The sequence below is a fragment of the Ascaphus truei genome, chromosome 18 (assembly GCF_040206685.1).
Source record: "Ascaphus truei isolate aAscTru1 chromosome 18, aAscTru1.hap1, whole genome shotgun sequence".
Lineage (NCBI taxonomy): Eukaryota > Metazoa > Chordata > Amphibia > Anura > Ascaphidae > Ascaphus > Ascaphus truei.
In genome coordinates this window covers 1,444,420-1,458,491 of record NC_134500.1, presented here as the reverse complement: position 1 = coordinate 1,458,491, position 14,072 = coordinate 1,444,420, and the positions used below count along the sequence as shown (strand labels likewise).

Sequence of the window (14,072 nt, the reverse complement as noted above, 5' to 3'; positions counted from 1 at the left end):
CTTACAGGTTGTAAAAATGTTTAATGAATGGAACTGTTAAAAAATGTCATTATATAGGAGGTTTTGGGACCGACATCTGATGAAAATACATGTGAGCTCTCAATAGATCAGTTAGAACTGCACTATGATATATAATAAGATGGAATTAATCAGATATGTATTTATTCTGTCCTCTTATTTGCCCCATCTTTGTGCCATCCTCAAAACATCAACAGGCACACATCTTTCATCCATAGGCAGCCGTATGATATATTTACATACACATCTCCAATCTACCATCAGCAGAACCCAATGCAACTCTTGTTCCATAGATGATCTACCTTTTAATATACAGCTTTTCCCCTACTCATCCCAAGGAAATGCCTCATGGACATGCCAATGTCATAAATGATGTGTAGGCTGAGATTGCTAACTGATAACAAGATTAAACGAATGCGCTAAAATATGTATAATTGCTTATCGTTAATAATTCGGGAGATAACCTCCCTCCAACCTTCTCTTGTAGAAGATGTCTGTTAGAATGTTTAGAACAGTACTGTACAATGTGTTGCATTGACCTGTGTATTATACAGAGGCTGACCCTTCCGACACACTGGGGCCTGTGGCGGCTGTGTATTATACAGAGGCTGACCCTTCCGACACACTGGGGCCTGTGGCGCCTGTGTACTTAATCCTCATGGTAGTTATTAACTCTTTCCCTTGTGTGCCAGCTTGTGATTCAGGCAGTGGTTGTACAGTAGGTAAATGTATCAAATACACAAATTATAATGAGAAATCTCTGGCAACCCTGACTTGGCAGGAATTTCCCGAACAATCTGAGTAGAATGTAAGGCATTTGTTTGATCTGTTTATTACATTTGGTGCAGACACAATGAAAGAATAGAAGCACTGGATCTGTGAATGTGGGTGCACCATGGTGTGCTGATCTGTATGTGGGTGCGCCATGGTGTGCTGATCTGTATGTGGGTGCACCATGGTGTGCTGATCTGTATGTGGGTGCACCATGGTGTGCTGATCTGTATGTGGGTGCGCCATGGTGTGCTGATCTGTATGTGGGTGCACCATATTGTGCTGATCTGTATGTGGGTGCGCCATGGTGTGCTGATCTGTATGTGGGTGCACCATGGTGTGCTGATCTGTATGTGGGTGCGCCATGGTGTGCTGATCTGTATGTGGGTGCGCCATGGTGTGCTGATCTGTATGTGGGTGCGCCATGGTGTGCTGATCTGTATGTGGATGCGCCATGGTGTGCTGATCTGTATGTGGGTGCGCCATGGTGTGCTGATCTGTATGTGGGTGCGCCATGATGTGCTGATCTGTATGTGGGTGCACCATGGTGTGCTGATCTGTATGTGGGTGCGCCATGGTGTGCTGATCTGTATGTGGATGCGCCATGATGTGCTGATCTGTATATGGATGCGCCATATTGTGCTGATCTGTATGTGGGTGCGCCATGATGTGCTGATCTGTATGTGGGTGCACCATGGTGTGCTGATCTGTATGTGGGTGCACCATGGTGTGCTGATCTGTATGTGGATGCGCCATATTGTGCTGATCTGTATGTGGATGTGCCATGATGTGCTGATCTGTATATGGATGCGCCATATTGTGCTGATCTGTATGTGGGTGCACCATGGTGTGCTGATCTGTATGTGGGTGCGCCATGGTGTGCTGATCTGTATGTGGATGCGCCATGATGTACTGATCTGTATATGGATGCGCCATATTGTGCTGATCTGTATGTGGGTGCGCCATGATGTGCTGATCTGTATGTGGATGTGCCATGGTGTGCTGATCTGTATGTGGATGTGCCATGGTGTGCTGATCTGTATGTGGGTGCGCCATGATGTGCTGATCTGTATGTGGATGCGCCATGATGTGCTGATCTGTATGTGGGTGCACCATGATGTGCTGATCTGTATGTGGGTGCGCCATGATGTGCTGATCTATATGTGGATGTGCCATGGTGTGCTGATCTGTATGTGGATGTGCCATGGTGTGCTGATCTGTATGTGGGTGCGCCATGATGTGCTGATCTATATGTGGATGTGCCATGGTGTGCTGATCTGTATGTGGATGTGCCATGATGTGCTGATCTGTATATGGATGCGCCATATTGTGCTGATCTGTATGTGGGTGCGCCATGATGTGCTGATCTGTATATGGATGCGCCATATTGTGCTGATCTGTATGTGGATGTGCCATGATGTGCTGATCTGTATATGGATGCGCCATATTGTGCTGATCTGTATGTGGGTGCACCATGGTGTGCTGATCTGTATGTGGATGCGCAATGATGTGCTGATCTGTATATGGATGCGCCATGGCGTGCTGATCTGTATGTGGATGTGCCATGATGTGCTGATCTGTATATGGATGCGCCATATTGTGCTGATCTGTATGTGGGTGCACCATGATGTGCTGATCTGTATGTGGGTGCACCATGGTGTGCTGATCTGTATGTGGATGCGCCATGGCGTGCTGATCTGTATGTGGATGTGCCATGATGTGCTGATCTGTATGTGGATGTGCCATGATGTGCTGATCTGTATATGGATGCGCCATATTGTGCTGATCTGTATGTGGGTGCACCATGGTGTGCTGATCTGTATGTGGATGCGCCATGGCGTGCTGATCTGTGGTGACACCGCTCCTGGAGGATTCTGGCCTGAGCATATTACAGGAAGCAGAGGCTCCTCTGTTAGTGCAGTTAGGTGTTGTTTTATTGGGGGGGATGTTTACTTCATATCATGTTTTCTTGTGTGACTGATTTGTAACAGTGACTATGACACCAAATCTGGTCTATAAACATAGATTGTGAGCTCTCTGGGGCAGGGATTTCCTTGCCTACTGTGTAATCCTGTTTGCTGCATTTATTGTAGTATAATTCCTGTATTGTAGGGGGTTTTTTGTAAAGCGCTGAGTACCTATTGGGCACTGTACATTGTACAAATATATATATTTTTATATATATATATATATATATATATATATATATATATATATATATATATATATATATATATATATATATGAACAAAGCCTTTAAACATTAATCATATTAGTGTAAACTATAACTGTCCTAAGACCTGGATTTGAAAATATAACAGCACAAATATCCCTATTTATTGTGCATGTGTAAAAATCACGATCATGTCCCTTCCATCACCATAGTAAAATCACTTAACTGATAGGGTCCAGGTACAATACAAAAATAAAACACGTTTAAATGTTTTACGTGTGTAATATAATAGACAAGAACAATGCCTCACATGTTACAGCAAATAAAGCAGTACATTTAATAAAACTAGCATCTGGGACTTGTTTTTTTATTTTTGTATTTTATACAAACACAAATCAATGATTCTGTATATAAAATATTTCTGTTTTTGAGTGGAATATCTTACCATTTTGTAAGCATTTCATTTGTTAATGACAATCCCTGCTGATGTTGAATGTTGTATGTTGAAGATGCCACAGCACATTTCTGCAGAACAAAAGGGACTGGTCTTGAACATACAGTAGTTGCAATTGTATAGTCACCAATTACATTCCATGTAGCATACAATAGCAGGAGCTTGTCACATACAAGACAGGGCGAGCTATTGGGCATCTGAACATTTTATGCAGAACAACATCTCAGAAAATTATTATTGTTTTCTTTAATAAGAGATGTGAAAATCAAGGGAGAATATAATTCCATGTGTACCACGTGTTATTATTTACTACAATCACCCACTATTAATCCCTTATTATAAATATTATATTACTTTATGTTTATTCTTTATATAGTTCCAACCACTTACAGATTTGTATACATGTTATGTTTTGATCCAGCAGTAATCTTTTTAAGTAAAAAAAAATATTTGGACCATTTGAAACGTTTTTGCGTTTATAAAATCATTTAGTAAATGAGAGATCTGATGGATTCCTAATGTCGCTGTGTCCCTGTTCAGTTAGTTATATATCTGGGAATGTGTGTGCGTTAATACTAGTTATGGAGAACATACAGTATGCATGCTGCACCTTGAGGTGCCTGTTCGGTACAAAGAATGAATGCAATTTGTTGACGTTATTGAAAAAAAGAATTGTAACGTCGTAAAAGTTCGTATTCCACAACATATACAGTATGAAGAAAGTTAATGTAGAATTTTTTTTTAAAGGGTATCACTCCTTGCAAGACATTTAAAAAATACAAGGAGTCTTAAACACATGATCCATTAATACTAACATCAGAAATGTTCTCTTCTCTTCTTCCTTTTACAAAACAAGTGATTTTGCTCCTTCATAAGATACCCAACAATTTCTAAGAATTTATTTCTGCATTTGTCCTTTTCAAATGTGAAATGTCCATCTTTATTTTAAACAAAACACCTCATTCTGAATATGGAATAAACCAGAGTATATATTTTGTTATAGTTCAAAATCCCAGCAGCTGTAGTAGTCCGTTTTGTTATCTGATCATTTACTTAGAAAACGTCTACACTTTATTTTATTCATTTTTATTCACTTTATTCAAACATGGATGTAAAATAAACAATGAAATAATGATTGGGGGGAAAAATCCCAAACATAGCTGAGTTTATATCACTACTGCTTGATATGGGGTCCTGCATTGAATGAAGTTAGTGTTAATGTAACACTTACATTAGGATCACATACTGTATCCTATACTGTATACTATATCACATACTGTATCATATACTGTATACTATAACACATGTTGTATCCTATACTGTATACTATATCACATACTGTATCCTATACTGTATACTATATCACATACTGTATCCTATACTGTATACTATATCACATGTATCCTATACTGTATACTATATCACATACTGTATACTATATCACATACTATATCACATATGTATACTATATCACATACTGTATTCTATACTGTATACTATATCACATACTGTATCCTATACTGTATACTATATCACATACTGTATCCTATACTGTATACTATACAGTATCACATACTGTATCATATACTGTATACTATACCTATACTGTATCCTATACTGTATACTATCTCACATACTGTATCCTATACTGTATACTATATCACATACTGTATCCTATACTGTATACTATATCACGTGTTGTATCCTATACTGTATACTATATCACATACTGTATCCTATACTGTATACTATATCACATACTGTATCCTATACTGTATACTATATCACATGTTGTATCCTATACTATATCACATACTGTATACAATATCACATACTGTATACTATATCACATACTGTATTCTATATACTATATCACATACTGTATCCTATACTGTTTACTATATCACATACTGTATCATTTACTGTATACTATATCACATACTGTATCCTATACTGTATACTATATCACATACTGTATACTATATCACATACTATATCACATATGTATACTATATCACATACTGTATTCTATACTGTATACTATATCACATACTGTATCCTATACTGTATACAATATCACATGTTGTATCCTATACTGTATACTATATCACATACTGTATCCTATACTGTATACTATATCACATACTGATCCTATACTGTATACTATATCACATACTGTGTCCTATACTGTATACTATATCACATACTGTGTCCTATACTGTATACTATATCACATACTGTGTCCTATACTGTATACTATATCACATACTGTGTCCTATACTGTATACTATATAACATACTGTATCCTATACTGTATACTATATCACATACTGTATTCTATACTGTATACAATATCACATACTATATCCCATACTGTATACTATATCACATACTGTATCCTATACTGTATATTATATCACATACTGTATACTATACTGTATACTATATCACATACTGTATCCTATACTGTATACTATATCACATACTGTATCCTATACTGTATACTATATCACATACTGTATCCTATACTGTATACTATATCACATACTGTATCCTATACTGTATACTATATCACATATTGTATCACAGATCTCCCAAATCAGGGCAGTGGTTCCATCTGGTTTGCAATGATTTTTGACTCTCGATGTATTTTGAGGATCCTTTCAATCTCCTAAAAGTGACCATACACCTTTCTATAGGAGACTGTGCACTTTTCACATGTTTTGGGCATCTCAAATAGACCAGAACTTCTGGGGACAGTAAAGCCGGTCACTCGCAGTGCCTCAGTTACCACAAACTATAATCCATGTCCTGTTGGTATAGAGGGTTATTGTGACACTCACTAGCCGAAGATTTGAGTCCATGACTTGTTAAATTAGATGATGGAACCCTGCTGTGCCAGGTGTCTCCCTGAGGAACCCTGAAGTAGGCGCACGGTTGAGAAATATTTAGGTAAATTGGAGTATTAACATTTCTAGGGGTTTATTTGTTGGAGATGGGATCTCTGCTATATTCTGCAGCTGTGTGATCGCTTCAATGTCATCATTAACAGTTACACATATTTCTAGCTTTGTTATCAGTGGCAAATAGAGGTGAGAAGAAAATAAAGATAAAGCTTAAGTATAATACAATTAGAACAATATATACAAGATATGTTACGTTGTATCTGGGTGTATGAATGTGAAATCAAACACTATATCAAACAGTGTTTTGCTATTTTTATTAGAATTTCAACTCTAAAAACCATGAAAGAGATCACACACATTCCTGTTATATCAACAATATAATGCAATCTGTAAGAAATGAACCCACAACATCCAACATTTCGTTTTTTTCTAGTTCATCAAGCATCTTAGGCGAAGCTCTCTTGCATTAAAGTCCAAGCAATATCCTACGTGTGTGTTTTCTTTAATAAATCAGTTCTGTAATGTTAGATAATATTTATAACCGTTCTCTTATTTTTAAATTAAACTCTTAATGCCATTTTTATGAGTTTTAATATAATGAGCATGCCAAGATCTTTGCAACACTTTCCTGTTTGGGATAATTTGTTGTCAATACTCCCAGCAGTTTGAGCTGTAAACTGTAACAATAGATAATGTAATATAAGAATACACTGTAGCTGTTGAATGATTGATTTGAAACGGAAAGGCAGCCATTTAGTGGACCCTGGGAAGCAGAATATTGCTGATCAATCACAGGAAAAACAATTGATTGGCAGTTTAGCTCATTCGTTTTCAATAAATATAATTAAATGCTACATATATTAAAACAAAAAATATATTTTTGTTGTTTTTTTTAACTGCTTGGATTGCCTCTTTAAACCTAGGGGGAGGGGGGAGGGAGAGGGGGGGCACTTTTAGGGAAATGTTTAGAAATATACCTGATAATTAAATATTCCTACACAAATTAACAAGTGACCAATTGATATGAACTAAGTACCTCTAAGTCTATGACTGCTGCTATATCTGTCTATCTGTCTGTATTAATTATTTTGGGTACGAATTATTTCGTAAATCATAGACTGAAATGCAGAAATAGTTACAAATATGATTTATTTGTTTGTGAAAAAATTGCTATACCAAGGGGGCATTAAGAAGGGAGGGCAGCGTAGATCTACCCCTCTGGCAGGGAGCGGGTTAATACATAGATAGCTAGGTAGGCAAACACACACATATGTATAAATGTCTATAAAAAAAATTTTTTTAAATATCCATAATGAAATTATGTAAATGAGTTTTGTTATGAAAGTGAGAAAATAAAGATACTACAAAATGAAAATACAAGCTTAATTCGACTTCAATAAGAAGACGTTTATCAATCAAAAGTATAAGATCTGTAGCTGCACGTTAGCAGGTTTAAATCAGTGAGAATACAAATGTAATTTATGTGGCATAAATATTATTCAGTGTTTTTTTAACAAATTTAAACCAAGGACTGTCAGAGTATTGTCACTACTGGAATATGTTACTATTTTTAGAAACATAAGGTCTAGCCACCAATTTATAGATGAAATTCACCAAATAGTTTTGAAATAAAATCAGGAAATATTTTTTTTTTTTTTAAACATTCCATACGAATTTTATTAAGAAATGGCCAAATTATTCCTCTGTATGAGAAACACAAAACAGCCATTTGTACACAGCATAAATAGGACAAATAAACTGTTAAATCCGATGGTTACAGGTTATAAAAGAAAGAAAAGAATCTGTGTACAAAGCAGAATTTTTTTCTTACTAGAGTAGCATGGATTGCACTTTTAAATAACCACTTACATTAGAGAAAGTTGGTTGTTTTACACCCGGCTGGGGTGGAATAGGAGGTATTGTGTTTCCATACTGTAGATGGCATTTAAGATATGGTTATTGTAGACTGTCAGAACATGAAGCATTTCCTAACACAATAAGTGCTAGGTACATTGTATAAATGCATCTACTGTAGTGTTTATTCATGGTCAGGTACTGTGTAGAATGATATAAAAAGCGTGTGTATTCTGCTGGCAGAAGTACTTCATCCAGCAGCTGCAGCACACGTGTGTTAATGGAAGGTTGGCATGAGGAACACCTATATGCATCCACTCTTTGTTCGTCATGTGAGGCCAACTGCACTTATCTGAAGGTTTTATATCTTTAAAGAATCCCCGTTAATTGGAAAGGAATTCAGAACCCCCTCTTCCAACCTGCACCATTGAGTGCAATATTGACAAAGAGATATACACTGGGAGTAAAGAATTCGCTTATTCATTCTGATCAGCAAATTTCAATGCAAGATACTTGCCTTCAATAACCCAGGGCAAGTAGCTGGACATTTCAAATCAATACATTATATCAATAATTACAGTGTTTCCTCTGTGTTTTATATGGGCTACACTTTGTGTTCAGCTACTAATACTCTGTCATGTTAATTTCCTAATGCTATATATATATATATATATATATATATATATATATATATATATATATATATATATATATATATATATATATATATATATATATATATATATATATATATATATATATATATATATATATATATAAATTAATATATATATATATATATATATATATATATATGAAATATAAATTAATATTCCATACGTCTTAGTCAATTGAAAACTAATTTATGTACTCGGGATAATAATATGGGTATAACATGCAAGTTATGTCATCTACAATCAGGAATTGAAATACTTCCCCTTCGCACAATAACGGGTGGGTATTAATTCAGCACAGAGCACACTGTGGGTACCTGTCTCACCGGTTAAGACTGTTGCAGAATTGCTGCTGTTTATCCCACTGGTGCTGAAGGTGCCTGCAGTGTCTTGCAGTCTTGTCTCCAGCACTGAGGGGGTTAAACAGGAGGAAGTACACATACTGCTCTCGGGTGGGGTATGTATTGCAGTGAATGTATCCTGCATTTGAAGCACAGAATAATCAGGGTGGGGATGATGCATTGAAGAGCCCCCTGTGTAGCTGCAGTCCCCTCACACCCCTGTATGGCTTGCAGCAGCAGCAGCCCCTGTGTGAGCCTGTGGTTTCTGTCTCTGCTCCTGCATGTGTCTGAGTGTTACAGTCACACAGGATAATGCTTCTCCATTTGAATGCTATTCCAGTCAGGTTTGTTACAGAATAAGCTCTAAAGCAGGATGCCCTTTCCAGTGGTCAGCATTGCTCTCAGGAGGCACAGCACACCTGGATCTGTGTGTTAGAAACACATTATATGCAGACTTCCCATGTATATGGGCTTTTTATTTCATTCATGTGTTTCTTATAATAATAAACTAGCTGTTTGTGGGATTTTACGTTTGAATGGCACAGCACCGTGTATATCATGTAACCTGCTATAAGATGGCTGCTGTCTGAAAAATGGGTTGTAACGTATGTGTGTATTTATGGTGCGATGCTGGTATAAAGCGCTACTGTGGCAGTATTTCCACTGGACTGATCAATAATAACAAGGAGCTAATTAAGACAAAATAAGCATCTCGGACAATTATTAGCATTGTAGCACCAGAAAGACAGAACCATTTACCAAGAGTATATAAGTCCCTCCAGTTAAATATATTGCACAGATCTGTGAGGCTTGTTCCCGCAGACCTTGGCAGATATGATACAGGAGACAGTATCTTCAGTTTTACTGAGCAAATGTGTCTGCCATTAATTGTTATCCTTTGATATAACGGGACCACTGCACACTGTGCTATTCCTCTGTCAGCATAGTGGGGGCAGCAGAGAGCAGACAGCACTGTATTATACCTGTACAGAGCTCTGAGGTGTGTGTGTGTGTGTGTGTGTGTGTGTGTGTGTGTGTGTGTGTGTGTGTGTGTGTGTGTGTGTGTGTGTGTGTGTGTGTGTGTGTGTGTGTGTGTGTGTGTGTGTGTGTGTGTGTGTGTGTGTGTGTGTGTGTGTGTGTGTGTGTGTGTGTGTGTGTGTGTGTGTGTGTGTGTGTGTTGTGTAAGAAATACTGGTTGCTATTAAATCTTGTTTCATTCTTAGAACCAGTCATACCATAGATAGCACATGATAGACAGAGGCCTTAGAAATCGCCTATTCTCTCCTCCTTCTCACACGTCTGGTATCATAGTGTGTTACTATGGCAAAGACATACAGCACACAAGCTAAATTAGCAAAAAGCCACTAGATGTCTTTCACAGACATAATTAGCTTTTGATGTTTTTTTCTTATCAAAACATTATTGTTATATAATAGTGTCCCAAAAGAATTATTATTAGTAGGGCTGATCATAAGGAACACCAAAAACGAATTTTGAGCTTGTTAGAAAGTTATACATAGTTGCTCATTGAGCCATATGAAAAGCATGAGGAAGGCTCCCTATATATAAGGAATCAGCCGTTCAGCAACCAAAGGGTTACATTGGAAAGGAAATATTATACAAAGATATGTGTTTTCACATAGCTAAAAATAAACATGTGTATGATAAGATAGGAGGAGCACTGGGAAGAGAGACTAAATCAATACAAGATGAACAATATTTACAGTACTATCCTATACATATCCATAGCAGCTATTGTACATGGATTCACACTCACGTTATGTGTGGGTTCTATGTAACATGGTACCAATGGAAAGATCCGGATTCTTCTCTTACTTGAATGTAATAACATTTTCAAGGAATCTAATATATTAAAGAGACCGAGGTCAAGAAAATAAAGGAACATTTTGTGCAGACTTTGTGGGGTGCTACTATATGACACACGGGCCATAAAACATAGAATGAATGCAGAACATTAATAGCACAGGACATGCGTGCATGTATTCATTGTATCCAGTTTGGGGAATGCACTGAATTATATACAAGTATTTTTCATACATTACGTTTTAAGTTAAAGTCCAGTTTCTTCTATATTATTTCAAAAAGACAGAGCTTATATTGTATATCTATAAATGCAAAAAGGACTCAGTGAATTGGTGTTTTAAGTTATTACAGACTCGCTTTACCATGAAGCAGTTATCTATGTGATACAGAATAAGTTGTGATTTGTTCAATTATTTTAGTATGCCCTAAACACACATGCACCATTATGCTTTCAGCATGCTTACATTTACATAGAAAAATTAGCAGAACAGATACTTTTCAATCACCACAGTGGTTAAGAAAATATGAGATATTTCGTAGAAATGGACATTGATAGATCTCGTGTCTTAATCCAGAACCTAAATAAATATACCTTAATTTATGATTATTTTTTTGCATACAGTGTGGCAAGTTTGTAAATTTGTAAAGTTGTAATTACTATTTGTTCATTTAAATTTCAGATGTAAGACAAAGAGACATTTTCGAAAGAGAAAAAAAAATACTCTCCACTGATTTTACACTGCAATGCTGAATTCAATATAATATTAGAAGGTGTATTGAATCATTGCGGGTAATAATTAATGCAATACACCTTGTTATGCTATGACAAAGCATCAATAGCTAAAAAAATATTTCCCATATGTTCTGATTGAGAATAACAAATGCCTGGCAAATAAAGTGCTGTATGGAATGATGCATGCCTTACTTTCAATACTGTATACAGGGTTGGATATTCCTGCTGTGAATTTTAAAATAATTTATATATACATATATAGGACATGTGAATGTGCTCACAAGTGATATTTTTTATTGGCTATATGCTAATGGTGGAGATTTTGTGTGCCTTTTTCACCAACCATTACTTAAAATGTGTATGGTGTGTGTATATATATATATATATATATATATATATATATATATATATATATGACACAAGAGAACTCTCTTCCCATGAGTGCTAAAGGCCATGTCTATACATACTGGCTATATGTATGCACACACAGCTGTCTCTTACACACACAAATACACAATGTGATTCCATCCCTATATACCAATAGGGACCACATTGTATCTACACACACTTTTAGTAATGCAACACTCTCTCACATTTCCTCAGCTACCCACACCATTGATATACACTCCCACTCCACACACACCTTTTGTAAAGCGCTGTATACACTGTGGGCGCTTTATAAATTTACATTTACATAGCATACACACACACAGACAGAGAAACACACACACACACACACAAACTTACATCACTAACATTCAAGGACTATTTAACACCTCAAGTCATAAATCGCATACTGCACTTGGGGGGAGGGATAGGTTTCAGTCACAGATAACTTTCCAGGATGCGCTGTTTTTAAGTTAAACCTTCCTTTATTCATTGTAACAGATCAGTGTATCTCGAAAGCTCGCACAAAAAAAGCATTTTGTTAGCCACAGAACGGTATCGTCTATTCATTTTTTATTATTTATATATATATATATACACTAGATATGAAGTGAAAAACAAGGCATTGTTAGTTAATATATTATTGGATTATACATACAGTACAGTACTATATATATATATGGTACTGTACTGTATGTATAATCCAATAATATATTAACTAACAATGCCTTGTTTTTCACTTCATATCTAGTACCTTGTACAAACAGATTATATATAGCATGGTTCCTTCTTAGGCCGCGTCCATAGGACTGCAGCCGGGCGGAGGCTGAGGGAAAGCGGGTGCTTTCCCTGGCCTTAGACCGCGCGCCGTCCGGGGGCGTGTCGGGGGGGGGGGGGGGCTGTGACGTCATTGAGCTGGTTCGCCCTCATTGGGCGAACCGCTCACGTGACCGGCTCTGCGCTGCCTCGAGCGCTTGAATTTTAAATTTTGCTAAGACATACGCCGCCGCATGCTTGCGTAAGCGAGCCCCTGCTAAAGCCGCTCTCATTGCGGCTGCAGGGGCTCACTGCCGAGCAGCAGCGCGCCTCAGCACGGGTCAGTGCATAAGCGCTGACCATGCCCGAGGCCTTAAAGATTAACTAAAGTTGATGCTTTACAGTACCTGAGTTGACAGAATAATGAAAAATCAAATTTATACAGAGAACATATAAGATGCGAAAATATGTGTTCAGAAAATAAATCATTTGTTGTGCCCTTGATTTCTAAATAGCTGTTGAATTTTACCAACATGATGAACAATATCTAGTCACTCCTCGCATTTAGTCTTTAGAAGTGAGATCGGAGGCCTTCTGTGTTCCTGCTCCAGATATTTACATTTTTTTATAATCGACACTTTTATATTTAATTATCTTGTCAACCCTGTTTTATGAGATTGTCTGAAATATACTGTATACAAAAAAATACTTTGTGCAAAGCAGGGTTTTGTTTTAGGCCACCAATATTCCAGTATAAACACTTAACATAACTATGTATGGTCAGCATTTCCTGTTGGATTGTCTAATTGATCTGGATTTACTGTAACTGCTGGAAGTACAGGAGAGATGGAGGGGAGGGTGGAGGGAGAGAGGAGGAAGAGAAGGATAGATGGTGGGGGGGGGAATAGAGAGAGAGGAAGGGAGAAAGTGAGGGGGAATAGAGAGAGGGGGAAGAGTGGGAGGAAGAGAGGGAGAGGGGGAAGAGAGAGAGATGGAGGGAGAGAGGGAGGGGAGAGAAATAGAGGAAGGGGAAGGAGAAGTGGGAGGGAGAGGGAGGGAGAGATTGCTGTTTTCTTTTTTAATAAAGTATATCATTAACATCTGCACATCTAGAAGAGCTATTGCAGTAATGTGTTGCAGAGCAGTAATGTGTTGCAGAGCAGTAACGTGTTGCAGAGCAG

The 14,072-nt window shown here is 37.2% G+C and overlaps 1 long non-coding RNA gene across 1 annotated transcript in view; it reads right to left on the bottom strand.

Annotated features, from left to right (window-relative positions):
* LOC142469244 (uncharacterized) overlaps positions 1-14,072 on the bottom strand; it is an 86,224-nt gene that overhangs the window by 69,855 nt on the left and 2,297 nt on the right. The window contains exon 2 of the long non-coding RNA XR_012788990.1: positions 3,408-3,487. This is a non-coding gene — a long non-coding RNA (uncharacterized LOC142469244). The remainder of the gene's footprint in view (positions 1-3,407; positions 3,488-14,072) is intronic.